Raw genomic sequence first — 19,061 nt, 5'->3', positions numbered from 1 at the left:
GCTGGCTAATTAACGGGGCGGCCAGTGTGAGATGTATGCTGAGGAAGCCTCAGCATCGCCAAGGAGAGGGCGGGAGGAGGGCGGGTGCCAACAGAAGTGAGGGTGCGGGTGGGGCACTTCTAACCAACTCCCTGAAGGCAGACAGCTGCTGTGGAGCTGCCTCAGGAACCTGCAGACCTGTAAAACTTAAATGAGAAGAAAAAAATGCAGCAGACTGTGCCTATGCAGCACGTTCAAGCACCTGACAGCAGAACTCAAAAAACATCAGTCCCCGGATAATATTTTTTATTATATTTCACCCCAGACATGTCATCCCGCCCTTGGATGAGGTTCTGTTAAAAATAGCCTACCCACCTGTCCGTTTTGCCCATGCGACGAGCGCAAAATCACCCGGCCAATGTAAACTCGTTGACAATAGGGTTTTTAATGGCTTTAATTGGCCCTTTAATTGACAACGTGCAGAGCTCTGACTCCCGCGCATGCCTGCCAACATCAATATCGCTCGTGTGCGCGATGACATCGGGATGTGCTCCCGACATCATTTTGCGCAATTTCACGTGCTTTCGTGTCGGATGCATGTCCGCCCGATCATCGTAAGATTCTGGCCTTTGTGTTAGAAGTTCATCAGCAGAATCCTGTGAATTTACTCAGTAACTTTCCGTCACGGTTTCTAAAATAAAAATAAAAATAAGGGTCTATCAAGCCAACTTTCACTCTGGGATCTGATTTGTCTAGCAGTAACATCATCCGGGATGTAACACCCTTAAATGTATCTATACTATTTGCTACAACCTGTGGTAGTCAGTCCCGCATTTTTCCCGCATTTTGGGTAAAGAAGTTTCTTCTGAATTGCCTATTGGATTTCTTGCTGATTATTGTATATTGATGGCCTCTAGTTATACTCTTCCCCACAAGAGGAAACATTCTCTCTGTATCCAATCTATCAAAATCTTACATAATTTCAAAGACCTCGATTAGATCATCGCCTCTGCCTTCTGCCTTCTTGTTTCAAGAGAAAAGAGAATCAGCCTGTCAATCCTTTCCTGATCTGTATATCCACGCTTTTTGGGTATCATCCTTGTAAATCTACTCTGCATCCTCTCCAGTATCTCTATATCCCTTTTCGAATATGACCAGGGCTGCACGCGGTACTCTAAGAGTGGTCTAACCACTGTTTGATACAGGTTTCGTATATTAAGTTTATTTCAAGAGATAGGAAGGACAGATGTCCTGGCCATTGTCTACCTTACAAGCAGCATCACTGAAACAGATTACTTGGTCAGTATCACATTACTGTTTGTGGGATCTTGCTGTATGCAAATTGGCTGCCACTTTCCTTACATTGCAACTGTAACTTCAAAAGCACTTCATTGGCTGTCTTGAGGCTGTGAAAGGTGCTATATAAATGTAAGACTTTCAGTGAAGGTAAGAAATATGAGAGGACATGGCAAACTCTGGAGTTTTCTCAAACATCTTGTTGCTCTGGTGTGAACCCAAGTGGATACTTGTTCCAGTCTGAGCATGGATGGTGAGTGTGGGTGGGCTGTTTGACTATAGGAGGCATCATTTCCCAAAATAAATCCTGACTTCACCTCACAACCTAACGCTGACACATACCAGTAGGTGCCACTGACTGGCAACCAGGAGCTGATGCTCTGACTGACTTAACCCACTCCCTGAACCATGGATACTGGGACTGGGGGAATTGCCCAGTGCAGTTGCTCAGCTGTGATTGGCTAGCTCAGCACTGATAGTGATCAAACCCTAGGATCATCATGATCTATACGAGGGATCAGATCAGCCGCGGTGAGATGTTTGAGAACAGCTTAGAGTGTCTGTCCTGTCATCTGATATACCTTACCTGAAAGATTTGCATTTATATAGCACCTTTCACAGCTAAAGGGCATCACAAAGAGTTTTATCAATGAAGTATTTTTGAAGTACAGTCACTGTTTCAATGTAGGAAACATGGCAGCCAATTTGTACACGGCAAGCTCCAGCAAAACTGAATGTGGTAATTGCAATGTATTTGTGATGTTGATTGAGAGATAAATATTGGCTAGGACACTTCCCCTCTTTTGAAATAGTGGCCATGAGAGTGGATAGGGCCTCAGTTTAACGTCCCACCCACAAAGCAGCACTTCTGACAGTGCAGCACTCCCTCAGTACTGTCCAGGGAGTGTCTGTGAGGCGGTTGTAGGAATGCGCCTGGCCTCTCTGTTCTGTGTATGCCTTGAACAGCCTGGCAATGACTCAGGACCCTGCAATTTTGGGAAACTGGATGGGGCCTTGTCTCCTTTAATCTGAGGGCTCATTTGGTCATTCTAAGGAGTGGTTTACAGATCAGCAAAGTTTCAACAGAAACCTTAAGAAGACCAGGGATTACTTTTGATCTTCACTGCTTATCTCAGGGGAAGATGAGAGATGCCAGCTTTGCTGAAAGTCATTGCCAATGTCTTCTCTCCCAGGCGCCTGTGAGTCTGGAGTCAGAAGTCCATTCAGCAGCAGCATGTGAGTGGAGCGACCCCAGCTGAAGGTATAAATATAAACAAGCCTTATTGCTGAAGTAAATGGCTGTTTAAATTAGCAAGTCATCGCCAGTCAGCTATAAGACACCAATTATGAACGGGTGTTACCAGTATCAGACATCATCTGAGAAGGAAACGGTCAAGGACAACTGAGGGAACTAGAATTTAAAGCAACACCACCGACAGATTGGACCAATCAAGTGGAAGCTCGAAGAATAACCATCGCATATTTTCAAAGCACAGTCACAAAAGTCCTTCACCAAAGTCCTGTTTTAACCATTTCAGTTTCCTTTCTCAACCTCCATTAACTTGGAAAGCAACATCAAGCACTCCTGTCTCGACTGTCAAACCTGAAAATCATTTGCCTGTGATATCAAAAGTTAATGTGGTAATTAACAGGTTTTTGTGATGTTGATTGAGAGATAGCTATTGGCCAAAACACTTCTCCTTCCCCTTTTTTGAAATAGTGGCAGTGGGAACTTTTATGCCCACTTGAGAGAGCAGATGGGTTTCGGTTTAATGTCTTATCCAAAAGGACAGCTCTTCTGACAGTGCAGCACTCCCTCAGTACTGCACTGGGAGCAAGTCACTGAAACAGGATTTGAACCCACAACCATTGGGGTGACCTGAGAGAAGAGGAGTAATGAGCTTGCTACTAGACATCAACTGTGGCTTGGTTGGTGGCATCTTAGCCTCTGAGTCAGAAGCTGGTGAGTTTAAATCCCATGCCAAAGACTTGAGTACAAATGAAGCTGACACTCCAGTGCAGTACTGAGGGAGGGTAGCATTGTCAGAGGTGCTGTCATTTGCATGAGGTGTCTCGTGTGATGAGATAGTCTGCAGTTTCTACCAGATAGAAAAGATCTGACAACATGATTCCAAAATAAATCAGAGTCCTCCTCAGTACTGTAGAGTCATGGATTGATACAGCACAGAAGGAGCCCTTTATGCCTGTGCTGTCTCTTTTAGAAGGAGTTATCCAGTCCCACTCCCCTGCTTGTTTCCCATATATCCCTGTAATTGTTTTTCTCTTGAAAGTTACTATTGAATCTGCTTCCACTGCCTTTTCATTCAGCGCATTCCAGATCACAATAACTCACTCTGTAAAAAAAATGTTTCTTCGTGTCACCAATTTGCTAATCACCTGAAATTTGTGTCCGCTGGTTAGCGATGCTTCAACCATTGGAAGCAAATTCTCCTTATTTATTCTATCATAACCATTCATGATTTTGGACACCTCTATCTAATTTCCTATTAAACTTGTCTGCTCTAAGGAGAACAATCCCAGCTTCTTCACACAAGTGCAGTCCCTGATCCCTGTAACAATTCTAGTAAATCTCCTCTGTTCCTCTCCAAGGTCTTGGCCTCCTTCCCCTTGTCCAGAATTATACGCAATACGCCAGCCGAGGCAAGAAGCAGTGTTTTATAAAGATTTAGCACAACTTCCTTACTTTTGTCCTGTATCCTTCTACCAAGGATCCTACTTGCTTTGTAACAGCCTTCTCATATCTTGACCTGCCAACTTCAAAGATTTAGGTACACACACCCCTGGATCTCTCTGTCCCTGCATACCCATGAAAATTGTGCCATTTTGTTCGTATTGCCTCTCCTCATTCTTCCTTCACATTTCTCTGTATTAAATTTCATCTGCCATGTTGTATCAGCCATTTCATCAGTCCACTGATGGCCTCCTGAAACCCATACTTATTCTTCTCAATTTCCATCCTTATTCCCTCAGTAATTTAGAACGCATCCCATCCCATCCTGTCCACACCAGCTGCCATCCTTTTAATTACCTCCTCTTTATCTATTTAAATCCTATGCGATTTCTCAGTATCCCAGCCATGCCTCTCCCTCCAGGGAGATCTCCTTTCTGCCCCTTAGTTGGCCCCACCCCTCCTTTGACTATCCTTTATGTATGTGCTTTTTAAATAGTTTTAGGTTCCCATTTACTTTAACCGCAAATCAATTCTCATGCATCTTAAAGCATAGCAAGCTGGATCAAGGACTGGGAAACACGGGAAGTCACTAGCAAGGGGCATGGTGGTATTGTCACTGGACTAGTAATCCAGAGGCCCAGGGTAATGCCCTGGGGACCCGGGTTCAAATCCCACCATGGCAGGTGTTGAAATTTGAGTTCAATAAAAATCTGGAATTAAAAGACTACTCATGGCCATGAAACCATTGTCGATTGTCATAAAAACCCATCTGGTTCACTAATGCCCTTTAGGGAAGGATATCTGCTGTCCTTACCTCATCTGCCCTACACATGACTCCAGACCCACAGGAGTGTAGTTGACTCTTAACTGCCCTCTGAACAGGGGAAATTAGGGAAGGGCAATAAATGCTGGCACAGCGATGCCAACATCCCATGAATGAATAAAAAAAAAGTTACTTGTGACAAACCCCATCAGCCTTGGAACTACCACTGCAAAGGAGGTCTTTGCCCTTGTGCAGCCAACCTCTGCTGCTGGGACCTCAGTACAAACCTCTTATGCACTTATGGAGAGACACAAACAATGCTGAACATTACCAAGGAGTGTCTCCTCTACAGACTAAGTGGCGGATTAATCATCTTAAACTCAGCAAATGAAGTGGTTATCACTTGGCTTTGGGGAGGTGCATTCACTAAATAAATAAAAAATTCTCATATTCTCTCTTTTCCCCTCTAATTCCCTTTTAGATTTCCAATCCATTCCTCCGATGAATATTTATTCCCAAACTCCCCCATCACAGATTATCAGACATTGTTGTTTGTGGGATCTTGCTGTGCATAAATTGGTTGCCGCTTTTCCTGCATTACAACAGTGACTACACTGCATTAAATTACTTCACTGGCTGTAAAACGCTTTGAGAAGCCCCAAGGCTGTGAAAGGTGCAATATAATTCCTTCTCCCTTTATCAAGCCAAGGATGTATGGGTATTGCAAACACACAACAATCTCCCAGAATTTACAATCTTATCTGCACAAAACATTGGGACAGGTGACTTGAATGCTGAAAACATGAATGGAATGGCTAAAGCATAATATTTCTCAAAGGGGCCCTGGATGGGTTTAATAAATTCAATTAAAGTATTGAGGGTGCATTGGATTAATTTGTGACGGAACTATTAATGTTTGTTTTAATTGGAGATATAATACAATTGGTTGCATGTAGCTTATTGAAAGGTTCCTCCAGAGCTCATGTTTGAGATTAAATGACAATATTATCCGGACATCTAATTTAATTGGATGCAAGGGCTCCATAACAGCAAGCCAGTTACACAACCAGCTGGTGTCTACAATCAGCGGCCCATTCATCATGGGTGATAATGATGGATTTTACGATAACCAAATCCACTGGGTCAAGAAAGGGAATGGAAGTCCACCCATAGAAACCATAAATAACCTGACTCACCGGCATGACTCACCGAAACTTAGCATTTTACAATCAATAAACACTCTCACAAAGGTCAGTTACAAATGCTTCAAAGCTTTCTCTTTGTGATTGTTGTGTCCTTGCTGATACTGAACAATGAAATGGAAAACCTTTGTCGGAGCGATTGCTGGCACAAACATGTTTGTGCCTCTCTGCTCATGAGGCGGGGCTGAGCCATGGTCCAATCCACTTGTGGTGCAAAGAGACAGAGCCCTATTCCATAGCTTGGCCATTCCCTGAAACACTGGGACCATTCCAGTCAAAAACCTCCAGGATCCCTCTCCCCCGCGATCTTCTCTTAAAGCCCAGAAGGGCCCCCAGAAGGAAAAGCCAGTAAAACTCGGAAATGATTGGCACTGGTCCGAAATGGAGTTCCATTTTAAGGTATACAAGACCAGTACTGATCATTTCCCAAGTTTTACTGTTTTTTTTCCTTCTCGGTAGCAATGGCTTATACCTGAGGTGTCAAGTGGCATGCTTTTGGGATATCGCAGTAATTCACAAGCATGAAACCTAAAACTATGCCTCAACATGAGTTAATATCAGTCTCAAATGTTACAAATGGGAAGGTGGAAATATGTGCCCCAGCTTCAATCATCCAAACATCCATCTACTGACCAGTGTTACTCTCTCTGACTAGAGCGAAGTTACCAGGGTACAGTTATCTATTGAACAAAGGCATCGGAGCAAGCAAACAAACCTCCAAACAACCCGCTTACCCAACACTTCAAGCACCACCTGCCCCACATGTGGTAGAGGCCTGCAGATCGCACATTGGACTTATCGGCCATCTCAGAACCCATCCAACCTGAGTGAAGGCAATTCGTCCTCGATCCCGAGATTCTGCATAAGAGGAGATTGAGCTAAGACATTAGTTTTAACCCTTAGACTGCCAACACAACTCCAGTGTCTTCCCACTCCCCTCACTAAGCCGACAGGTTTTCACTATTTCACAGCTGCCAGAATAAAATAAAAACAGATGGAAATAGTGGGCAGCAAATGATCTGCTGGTTCAGGGAAACTGTTCCCCGCTCAGAATAGTTTGAGCATCATGACTGAACATTTCCTAATCACACTGCCCCCCAACCCCCTCACCACCACCCCCCCCCCGCAACAACCTCACTCCGCTGACCCCATCCGACTCTCCAGCCCCCTCTAGGAGCTATGCTATTCTGGGAGGGACAACAAAAAACTAGAACAAAATTCAGGCCAAAAAGTGGTGGTGGTGGTGGGGTGGGGGGGGGGGGTGGTGTGTGTGTGTGTGTGTGGGGGGGCGTGGGGGGGGGTGGGGGGGTGGGTGGATGCGGGGTTGGCAGGGTGTAGCTCTGGAAAATTCCACTCCGACCCCTTCAGGTGAACAGAATCAGTCCAGAACATCATGTTGAATCTTATCTGTTAATCCACTTGTCTTTTATATGATGTGAGTTCTGCCCTTGTCAAAAGCCTAGAGGTTTCTATCATATGTATGTTTGCCAACAAAATGACAATGACAAATGTTTGACAAACTTTGTGATTTACAGGCAAGAGTCAGTTCCAATAGTTGATGAATCTAAGTTGTTCCAGCTGTAGTGCAGTGGGTAGCATTCTTGCTTCAGAGCCAGGAGGCTGTGGGTTTAGACTAGTCCCACTTCAGAGACATGAGCACAAAACTCTAAGCTGACACTCTAGTGCAATACTGAAGGAGCACCGCGCACAGGGGGAATTGCTGCCTTTTAGTGAGATGTCAAATCGAGGTGCCATCTCAGGCCGATGTAAAAAGTCCCAGGGCACTCCATCAAAGAAGAGCAGGGGAGTTATCCCTGCTGTCCTGGTCAGTTGTTATGCTTAAATCATCATCACAAAAATAGATTATCTGGTCATTTTCATATTGCTGTTTGTGGCTGTTTGCTGTGTGCAAATTGGCTGCTGCATTCTCTACATTACAGAGGTGGCTACATTTCAAAAAGTAGTTAAATTGGCCATGAAATGTTTTGGGACATTGTGAAAGATGCTATTTAAATGCACGTATTTCTTTCTTTATATTGCACAGTTCTGTGGCCTTCACATAATTTTAATTGTGGTTTAGTGACATGGTATTGGTTCATAACAAAAATAAAAATACAGAGTCCTGTTGAAGAGTCATACGGAGTCGAAACGTTAACTGTGTTCCTCTCCACAGATGCTGCCAGACCTGCTGAGTTTTTCCAGGTATTTTTATTTTTATTTTTGTTTTGGATTTCCAGCACCCGCAATTTATTTGCTTTTATCTATGGTATTGGTTCATGTTTGGGGAGTTAAAGTCCCTTTCAATCAGTGTTGATCTTCAATCAAATATTAAGTTCATGATAATTATTTATTTTCACCTCCCTATTTTCCATTAATATAGTCCTGTGCAATTTGGGGATTAATACTTATTAATGGTAACACCAAAGGGTCATTGTTAGCCCAGCTAACATAAGCATGTTGGTTTATATGCATCACTCAGTATTGCAGCACTAGTAGTTTTACGTGTACAGGGCATCGATGTTGGAAGTTGAGCCCATGTGAGAAGGTTGAACGTTTGGGCCTGGTATAGAACATCCTTCAGCAACCTTTGCAGCCTGCAAGGCCCTGAGAGGGTAGCCTATGGGATGGTTTTATGAGACAGGGGAGCAGTTTTCTGTAGAAGCTGAAAAATCAGCTGCTATTTTGCTGCTTGGAAACTGTGCTTTTCTTGGTGGTGCTGTTTAAGGTCAAGTTGCCCTGGGTGCTTACTAATGCAAGGTCACTGTGGTTGTGTAGGCAAATATGACAGACAAATTATGCTCTGTAAGATTCCATGGGCAGCAAGTTAACGAATGACCAGTTAATATGTTTTTGTTGTTGCATGAAAAATAGATATTAGATAAGATGCCAGGGAGAGCTTAGTATTATAGAATCTTCCAACTCCACAGGCCATCTGTGAGGTCAGATCCAATAACAACAGGGAGGTGGGCAGGGGAACGTAGCAACAGGGAGAACCAGAAATATGGGCAGCAGCTAGATATAAGTTTTTCGATTTTGGTTGCCTGACTGGAACCAGCTCAACTGAGAGGCTGTGCAGATTGACAAGTGGAGCTTGTGCCGGTTGGGGGGGGGGGGGGGGGGGGGGCGGGGGGGCGGGGTTGTGGTGAACGGGTTTTGAACATTAGGCATTGGGGGAATAGAGAGATAGATATGGGGGGGGAGGGGGCGCAAACATCTGGGGTCTGATATGGGCGTGAATGTTGGTTAATCAAGGGGTTTGAATTGCAGGATGGTTTACAAGGTAGTTAGGGGTCCAGGATGATGAAGCGCTCCTGCTCTTCCTGGCCTGCAACCAATACTGTAAAGACATTAACCTGCCCCACCTCTCTTCAGCTGCTGTGGTTCCTGAGGTCTGGAATGCCTGTGGGAGGTAAATGCAAAGCAAACTAGAATTGAGGCAAGCAACCTGAATAAAATATTTTAAGGATGGAGCTTAGGCTTGAGGCCCAACCACCTTCTGTTAAAACTGAAGAGGTGAATTTGCTATTTCATCTATTTTCAACCCCCCCCACCCCCCCCCCTCAACTGGTCTTCTTAGGGATTAAAATTCCCCCCAGCCCCCTGCAATGTCAGTGGCTACAGCCACAGGGATTGAATGCAGAGTAACCACGAAACTACTACGGATTGATATCTACCATGAAACTATGACTCATACACATATCACAAGGCAAAAATAATAGTTGGACCAACATTGAATCAGTAGGTATTGTGCCTTTTAAGAGACTGGGCAGCAACACTGAGCACTGCAGTTAATCACTGAGCAAGATAATCCAGCAATGAAACTGCATGGGAAGATGTTCACCAATACCAACAATGTTGCCATGGTACTTTAACCAATCAGAAATAAAGGAGGGCCATTAAAATTAGCTAATCAGACATTAAAGGAGCATGTCGGGCTAAAGTTGGAACAAGTGACAATGTAAATTTGTGTTGGTGTGGCTGGGATGTGCACAGTTATAAATCTTATTGACAGATCTTGTACAGCGTTGTTCCCATGAACATTGGTTTGGGCTTGTTCTGTACTGAAACAAAATAATTCCACTAATTTCAAACAATTGGTCTTTATATTCAAAACTCCACTGATTTCTGTAACTGAATAAGTCACATATTCTATAAAGTGCATTGGATTTCAGGGTTTGTACCAGCGTTTAGGGGTTGGGAGGGGGTCCGTGATTTGCAATTTGAACCTTGGAAGAAGAGTTTGCGTTTATATAGGACCTTCCACATCCTCAGCCTGCTATTTACTTTTAATGCATTGTCACTGTGCAGGCAAATGTGACAGGCAAATTATGCACAGTAAGATCCCACAAGCAGCAAGTTCATGAATGACCAGTTATGTTTTTGTTCTTGTGTGAAAAATAGATATTGGATAAGATGCCAGGGAGAGCATCACTGATTTTCTTCAAACAGCATTATAGAATCTTCTACCTCCACCTTGATGTAATGTTTCATCTTTCTAAAACAGTGCAGCACTCTCTCAGTGTGAACCTCCAATATCAGTCTACATCATGTGTCCGTGTCTCTGGAGTGGGACTTGGACCCACAACCTTCTGAATCCGAGGTGAGAGTGCTACCAACTGAGCCAGAGGGTAAATCAAGCAAGGTCCCTGCTTCGGATTGCTGTTGAGGCCTCAAGTGGTCCATGCAGAGCTGGGTGGAGGACAGGACCAGGCTTGGTTTTGAGGCACTCTGTTTTCCAGTAGCCCAGCAAGGTTCACTGAGTAGTTTCACAGGCTGATACCGCTTGGCGCCTATGGTCTGCCTAGAATTAGCACATTCAAGGATTGTAGACAAGAAAACAAACTGCTTCTTTGAGCCTCAGTTCATTGCAGGAGTGAAATGGTTAATTGGCAACCAATCTTATATTGCTGACTAGGCCAAGTTTATAACAAGTTTTAATTGAAGTCATTATAAAGATATAATTTACTCCTATGTTCTTTCCTGTCAGCAGAACTGTAATAGATTCTAAACAGGTTGGACGGGTTATAAATCCTCACCAGCAGCTGTGAAGTATTTCAAATCACTGTTACACTTATGTGAAGCTCTAAGCCCTATTACATATATTTCTCCTTCAGCTTAATTGTCATTTCTTAAATTGTTTCTTAAATAAATCACCAATCAATGGAATTATACAACACAGAAGCAGCCATTCAGCCCACCATGTCTGTGCTGACTCTTTGAAAGTATTATTCAATTAGTCCCACTCCCCCTGCTCTTTCCCCATAGCCCTGCAATTATTACCTTCCGAGTAAATGTCCAATTTGAAAGTTGCCATTGGATCAGCTCCCATCATCCTTTTAGGCAATGCATTCCAGGTCACAAGAAGTATAAAATAAATTCTCATTTTCCCTTGGTCCTTTTAACCAATTATTTTAGATCCATGTCCTCTGGTTACCAACCATCCTGCCAATGGAAAACCTTTCTTCTTATTTACTCTTTCAAAATGTCTCATAATTTTGGGACATCTTTATTAAATTGCCTCTTTACCTTCTGTGCCCTAAGAACAATCCCAGCTTTTCTCATCTCTCCACATTAACTGAAGCCCCACCCATCCAGCCCTGGTACCATTCTAGAAAATTTATTCTGCATCTTCCCCAAAGCCTTGATATCCTTCCCCTAAAGTGTGGAGCCTAGAATTGGGCACAATACTCTAGTTGAGGTCTAACTAGTGAGTTAAGGTTTACTATGACTTCTTTGCTTTTGTACAGTATTCTATACGACCATATATAAAGCCAAGGAAGCTATTTGACTGTTAACATACAGACAAGGAAATGGCTTGCCATTGGGCTGAGCAAGCTATTGGATAGCAGATCAGAAAAAGATAATTATCTGCATTTCCTGAAATCCTGATATACATCAGTTAACGTTTTGGTTGGAGATGAAGGGTTGCCAAAATTAGTAACGCTCTGTATTGTCAGATTTTCAGGACTCTCACTCCTGAGTCAAAAGATTGTGGGTTCAATTCCCACTCCAGGGACTTGAACTCAAATTTAGGCTGAGTACTGAGACAATCTTCATTGTCTGAGGTGCTGTCTCTCAGGTGACTCATTAAACTGAGACCCTGTCTGCTCTCTTGGGTGGATACAAAAAATACCATGGCACTATTCCAAAGAACATAGGAGTTATCTCCGGTGGCGTGGCCAATATTGATCCCTCAATCGACATCACAAAAACAGAGTATCTGGTCATTATCACATTGCTGTTTGTGGGACCTTGCTGTGCACACTTTTGGCTGCCGCATTTCTTATAATACTTCAAAGTACTTCATTGGTTGTAAAGCGCTTTGGGTCATCCTGAGGTCAGGAATGGTGCTATATAATTTTTTATATAATTCATGGGATGTGAGTGTCACTGGCTAGGCCAGCATTTATTGTCCATCCCTAACTGCCCCTGAGAAGGTGTTGGTGAGCTGCCTTCTTGAACCGCTGAAGTCCATGTGGTGTAGGTATTCCCACAGTGCTGTTAGTGAGGGAGTTCCAGGATTTTGAAGGAACGGCGATATATTTCCAAATCATGATGGTGTGCGGCTTGGCGGGGAGCTTCCAGGTGGTGGTGTTCCCATGTGTCTGCTGCCCTTGTCCTTCCAGATGGAAGATGCTGTCTAAGGAGCCTTGCTGAGTTCCTGCAGTGCATCTTGTAGATGGTACACACTGCTGCTACTGTTCGTCAGTGGCGGTGGGAGTGAATGTTTGTAGAATTGATTACAAGTCTATCTATTTTTTAGGACAGCAGCTGTGTATTTCAAAGGGTTATATTTATATGGTACTTTACCTTTGTTGAAGGTTAGAGCCTCTGGAATAAAAGGGACAGTGGCAGCATGGATGTAGAAAGTAGTTGCGAATGGTTGTTTTTCAGACTGGAGGAAGGTATACAGTGGAGTTCTGCAAGGATCAGTATTAGGACCCCTGCTTTTCTTGATATGTATTAATTATGAAGACTTGGGGGTACAGGGCACAATTTCAAGACTTGTGAATGACACAAAACTTGGAAATATTGTGAACCGTGAGTGATAAATTTCAAGAGGCCACAGATAGGCTGGTGGAATGGACAGACAGGTGGCAGATAAATTTAATACAGGGAAGTGTGAAGTGATTCATTTTGGTAGGAAGAACGTGGAGAGGTAAAACAAAATAAAGGGTACAACTCTAAAGGGGATGCAGGATCAGAGAGACCTGGGGGTATATGTGAACAAATCATTGCAGAATTCAGGGCGGGTTGAGAAAGTAGTTAATAAAGCATATGGACGCAAGGACTTTATAAGTGGTGGCATAAAGTATAAAAACAGGGAATTCATGATGAACCTTTATAACACAAACAATTGCTTGCTAGTAAAGAACTTGAATATTACTGAAAAGAGAGACATGTTGTCAAAGCTTTTCATCTTGCACTCATCAGGACAAACACAAGAATGCCCAATTTCAAATGATCGAACAATTTATACTACAGGAGGAGAGGGTACTGATTGGTAGGCAAATTGACTCTGATTGGCTGAGGCGTTGCCATTGAGAAAGCAATGGGGAACTATAGGCTCCCCAAGCTCAGGGAAATTCTAGACACCCAAACACACAACTTTCCACCTCAGTCCTGTTGACAGGTTTTTGATCTGAAATATTAGCTCTGTTTCCCCCTCTCACTCTCACTCGCTCTCCCTCTGCCTCTCTCTGTTTCACATCACCCCGGCTTCTTCCTATTTTATATATTGCAATCAAGCTTCAGTAACAACACAGAGTCATATGTGTACCCCTACCTCCGTGTACATCATGCACAAGTACAGAGTGCTAGTGAGTGAGCCACGTTTATGGATAAACAAGAGCCTGGCTCTTGGTCACTCTCCACACTCTTTAATATCCCACCCTGTCTAATCCCACTCTCCTCACTCCCCATATCCTTCAATATCCCCCCTGTCTAATCCCACTCTCCTCACTCCCCATATCCTTTAATATCCCCCCCTGTCTAATCCCACTCTCCTCATTCCCCATATCCTTTAATATCCCCCCTGTCTAGTCCCACTCTCCTGCTCAATCCCCACAACCTTTGACATTCTTTTATTTAAGAAAAATGTGAAGATTAACACGAACCTTGATTTAATCTTTTATGACCCAGGCTTCATGAACACTTGTCCTGATGTAAGGAAATTTTGGGGTTTGGATTCATGACCTTGCAGACTCCAGGGCAGTCATTTCAGTTTGAAGGCACCATTGTTCCTGTAATTTTCCCATCACTGGTGTGCTTTTGCACAGAGCTGACAGAACACAAACATCCTTTGATAAATTTAATGTTTCTGCTTCAAGGAAATGCTTGTCCAATTTTTGTGTTGTGTAAATATTGTACAGAGCAGGATCAGATAAAATTAACTCAGCGTTCCTTCTGATCAAACTCAGCCAAGTGATTAATGTTTCTCTTCCTCTGTACATTCCTCCTGCATTCCTGGGTGTATCGTAAATGGTAACGCTTATCCAGAGGCATAAGCACATTTCCAGAGACAGAGCGTGGTATCTCTCTGAACACAGAAAACCATTTAACCCATTCTCAGCTTCACTGTCAACCTTTTCCACTTCCTCCAGAGTGTTAAAGAGAAGAAGACATGCATTATGTCTTTCACAGTGTTAGTACATATCCATAGTGCCTTACAGACATTCACATACTTACTGAAACATAGTCACCGTTGTTTTGTAGGAAGTTTGCATGTAGCAAGGTCACACAAACAGCAATGTGATCATGATTGAGCAGATAAGCTGTTTTGGTGATGTTGATTGAGGGATAAATATTGGCTGGGACACAGGGGGAGAAATCTCCAGCATGTTCTTCAAATGTGGCCATGAGTTCATTAACTGAGGGGTTGGACGGGCCATTGTGAGATAGACAGTGAAGCTCCCCCAAGCTGTGAACAGCACTTATCACTGCACCAAATTCCAACACAAAATACATTGCATAAGCAGACAAGGAATAGAAGTGGGAGTAGGCCATTCAGCCCTTTGAGCCTGTCCCACCATTCAATAAGATCACGGCTGACCTGCATCACTTCATTTGTCTGCAATATCCTTTAACACCCTTGTCTAATAAAAATCTATCTGTCTCAATCTTGAATATTAATTTGACTAACATCTATTGTTTTTTGTGGAAGTTTCTACACTTCCAACCCCCTTCATGTGAAGAAGTGTTTCCAAGCATCTTTCCTGAATGGCCTGCTCTGTTTGTAAGCTTATGGCTCCTTGTCCTAGACTCCCCAGCCAGGGGGAAAAGTTTCTCAATGTCTAGCATACTAATTCTTTTCAAAATTCTAAAAGGACTGAACAAAATCACCTATTCACTGTATTCTAGGGAATAAAATCCTAGTTTATGTAATCTCTCCTCATAGTCTAACCCTTGAAGCCCTGATAACATTCTGGTGAATCTGTGCTTCACTCCTTCCAGGGCCAATAAGGTGTGATGCCCTCATTAGTTTTGTTCCCTTCGATCTGGGCCTACGAGAAACCATCTGCATGTGGAGCCAAACCCACTTCAGCTAGGGCCCATACAGAGAAAGAGGTTATAATCTTAACTGGATTCAAACTAAGTTCCCAGAATTGTTCCCAGCCTTTGCCAGAGCTGCATCTGCAGCCAAAGAGAGTCAGTTCCATCATGGGAGAGGCTGGAGGAGGCCTGTAAAATGGATGGTGAGAGGTGGGGCAGGGAGGAAATTAACAACGCCATTATGTTTGGTTCCTGAGGACACACAGAAAGAATGGGCCTCAGATTGCTGTGAAATGTCCAATAAAACCCCCCCATTTGTCTTGGGAATCTATTCCTTATTGCCGTTAAGTAGATATTAGGAGAGTGGATTGGCAGGTTGCCAGTGTTTAGCAGATGGTAAATTGCTGTTGGACTAATTGGTGAATGACCTTGTTTCTTCTGACAGCCTCAGTAAGACTGGTGTCCTTGGTCACTGACCCTATATTGAACCTTTAAATGTTATTGGTTTAACCCATTCCCTTCTGTAGAGGCTGTGTAAAATCCTGTACAACATGAATTATTCAATGTTTAAATCCACTGTTTCCTGATTATTGTGTGGTATAGCTTTATATATTCTTTCCTTGATCCTTCCCCCTCCCAGTCCCTCCCCACCTTCAGAAGGCGCTGATCCTTTCTGGGCTTTGGTTCCTTGGGCACTGGCTGTTTTCCATTACCTCACCAACTGGCTGCTTCTAATGTGTGAGCCTAGACAGAAAGTACCGGCAGCTGGCGTACAATCCTGTCCTCATGAGAGGGCCACTCAGGTAGACCACCAGTAACACGCAAGCAGGAGAGTGAGCTTATTTCTGGCCACAGTCTAATTTTTAAAGGTGGCCGGGCTGGTTGAGGAAGCTGGCCTGGCAAAGATCAGTTAACTGATTGAATTGATCTCACTTGGGACCTATATTTGGTCCGTGTGGGCCAGCTTCCCACACTGTAGCTGCTGAAGGGGTTTGTCCACCTTTTCTTCACTGAGAAATCTTTTGGGTGAGACCAAGACCCTGTCATGTAGATGTAAAAAAAACCATAGGGCACAATTTTAAAGAAGAGCAGGGAGAGTTCTCCCCAGTGTCCTGGCCAATCTTCATCTCTCAACCAACATCACTAAAACAGATAATCTGGTCATTATCACATTGCTGTTTGTGGGAGCTTGCTGTGCACAAATTGGTTGCCATGTTGCCTATATTACAGCAGGGATTACCCTTCAAAGAAGTCCTGAAGTCCTAAAAGGTGCTTTAGAAATGTGCATCTTTTTCCCACAAAGTTGTTGTGGGCATAGTGCCACCATCAGCAGACAAGAAGAATAAAGGAGAAGACATGAAGAATCAAGACCGTAATACCACGCTTGCTTTTAAAAGTCCGCAGCTTGTTGGAGGGGGAGAAGACTTGGATTACGGAGATAACAGATTTGAGGTCCTGGAAAAATTGATTTGCTTTCGTTTCCATGGAACTGGCAAACACTAAATCGGTGTCAACATGAGAGGAGGAAGGCGGGAACTCGACTGGTGGTGGCCATAGTGAGTGAAACCTTGCTAGGATGACAAACCTCTGGGGTCAGATCGCGTAACAGAACAGTAGCCAAAGGGCTGGCATCAGTAGGGTGACATCAGGCTGCGGTTGAGGCCGTATGCGTTCCTCAGCATTGATTCTTTGTCAGCCACTCAGCAGAGTGCACTCTCCACACAGCAAGAGGGTGTGTGAACTGGCCAGTTCCAAGTTTGACTCACCTGGATTGGACTTAGCTTACCTCAGAGTTTAGATAAAACACATAATGTATGTGGTGAATCATTTTTACTACATATGCCGAATTCTGAGAATTGAATTTGCTTAAGGCAAATAAAGCTTTATAACTAACATTGTATTTAGCTTAACAAATAACCCATTTTGTATTTTGATGGTTTTATTCCATTTCAGTAGTAGGTGTGTCTATGTTATTTAGAATGCCAAAACTATATTTTTATTAAAATCAAAACAATTGTATGTATATCCTATATCCTATCAAGTCTCTCAGTAATGCAACAACTTAGATTTATATAGAAACTTTGACATTATAAAACTTTCCAAAGCATTTGGGTGACTGTAATCAATTTCAGCTATAACTAGGATGACTGTCTCACAGATTGAACCCTGGACATTTATCTCTGTGTTTCCTTATATTTCTCCCTTAGTGTGAGGAGAATTTCCCTGCACAATCCAAAACTTACCTTTGAATTGTTATCCTGTTAGCTTGCTGTTGTGGTTTAGTTTGAGCTAATGTTTCATATTTATATTTTCCATACTGTTGAGATATCTATAAGATCATGCGCGGCTCATCTTTCTTTCTGACTATCATCTACAGGGTTCCGAACTGTCCTGTGCACCTTACCTTGCTATGAATCGTTGGGTTTGTCTGTGGAATTGGCCACATCATTATTCCCTGAGTTTCACAACTTTAGTCGCAGAATAGTAGACATTGTGGTCTGTAACAATTGGATATTTAATTGGAGAAGAAGTGAGGATTGACATTACCCTCCCCAGGAAAGGATTTCGACCGTATGGGCTGGATCTAAGCTGACACTTCAGTGCAGTTCTAAGGGAGTGCTGCATTGTCCGAGGTGCCATCTTTCAAATGAGCCATTAAACCAAGGCCCTCGTCTGGTCTACGTAAAGATCAAATGGCATGAAGACAAGCAGGTGTGTTCCATCCAATGTCCTGGGCAACATTTACCATTCAACCAGCATCACAAAAGCAAATTGTCTCATCATTTTATTTCACTACTGTCTGTGGAATCTTGCTGTAAATTGGTCACCAAGTTTCCTACATTATAAGTGACTTCTCTTTTCAAATAAAGTACTTAATTGGCTGCAAATTCATTTGGGGCGTTGAAGTAATGAAAGGTGATATATAAATGCAAGTTTATTATTTCCTTCTCGATTCCTTTGAGATGCACGTTGAGGATATTCTTCTCTTAGTAAATCCCAATATAACACTACAGCAAATAAAGATTGAGACAGGGCGAAAGACCTTCTCAAATTAAATAAATAATCAAGTCCAGATTTTAGGAAGTAGGATTGAAATGAGTTATATGTGATATGATTTTTTGTCTCAACCCAGCCCTTAGCCAGGAAGAGCTCAGAGTATAATACTACCCAATGGCCAGTAGTGCGCATTCATCTGAGGTTGGGACTAAGATAGAAGAGGGGGAACTTCATTCTGGGTGCACAGGATGGAGATGAGGCATTTTTTTCCCTTTTGTGGGAAAGGAAACTAAATGGTTAGTCAATCTGTGCTGGATTTGTTCAAAGAGCCAGCACAGGCATGGTGGGCTGAATGGCCGTGTGATTCCATATAAGATGACAAAGAGTGACTCTGTTCTTAACTTCTTACATCTCTTTGCATGAGGTCATTGAAAAAAAAAGTGAAGATTTAACCTGAGAAAAATTTTGTCACAATGGAAATATTCTTCAAGGGGAATTTTCACAGCTGAAATGCAATTGGTAGAAAATAACAGAGAGCATATACAAAGGAGAATGTCTAATCATTAAAGTGCAAGAGTACAAATAGGCAACTATCCAAATGTCCTTGTTAGCCAGCAGAGCCTGTGGTAGATTTTGTTCT

At 43.0% G+C, this 19,061-nt stretch overlaps 1 long non-coding RNA gene across 1 annotated transcript; it reads right to left on the bottom strand.

Moving 5' to 3' along the window:
- Window positions 1-448: 448 nt before the first annotated feature.
- LOC121286725 lies at window positions 449-14,210 on the bottom strand. The gene is made up of 3 exons (XR_005945036.1): window positions 14,050-14,210; window positions 6,667-6,790; window positions 449-670 (listed from the first exon to the last, which is right to left on the bottom strand). It is a non-coding gene; the product is annotated as an uncharacterized LOC121286725 (long non-coding RNA).
- Window positions 14,211-19,061: the final 4,851 nt, after the last annotated feature.

This window comes from Carcharodon carcharias, chromosome 14 (genome assembly GCF_017639515.1).
Source record: "Carcharodon carcharias isolate sCarCar2 chromosome 14, sCarCar2.pri, whole genome shotgun sequence".
NCBI lineage: Eukaryota > Metazoa > Chordata > Chondrichthyes > Lamniformes > Lamnidae > Carcharodon > Carcharodon carcharias.
Note: the sequence above shows the minus strand (reverse complement) of the source record. Positions and strands in the feature narration are given on the sequence as shown.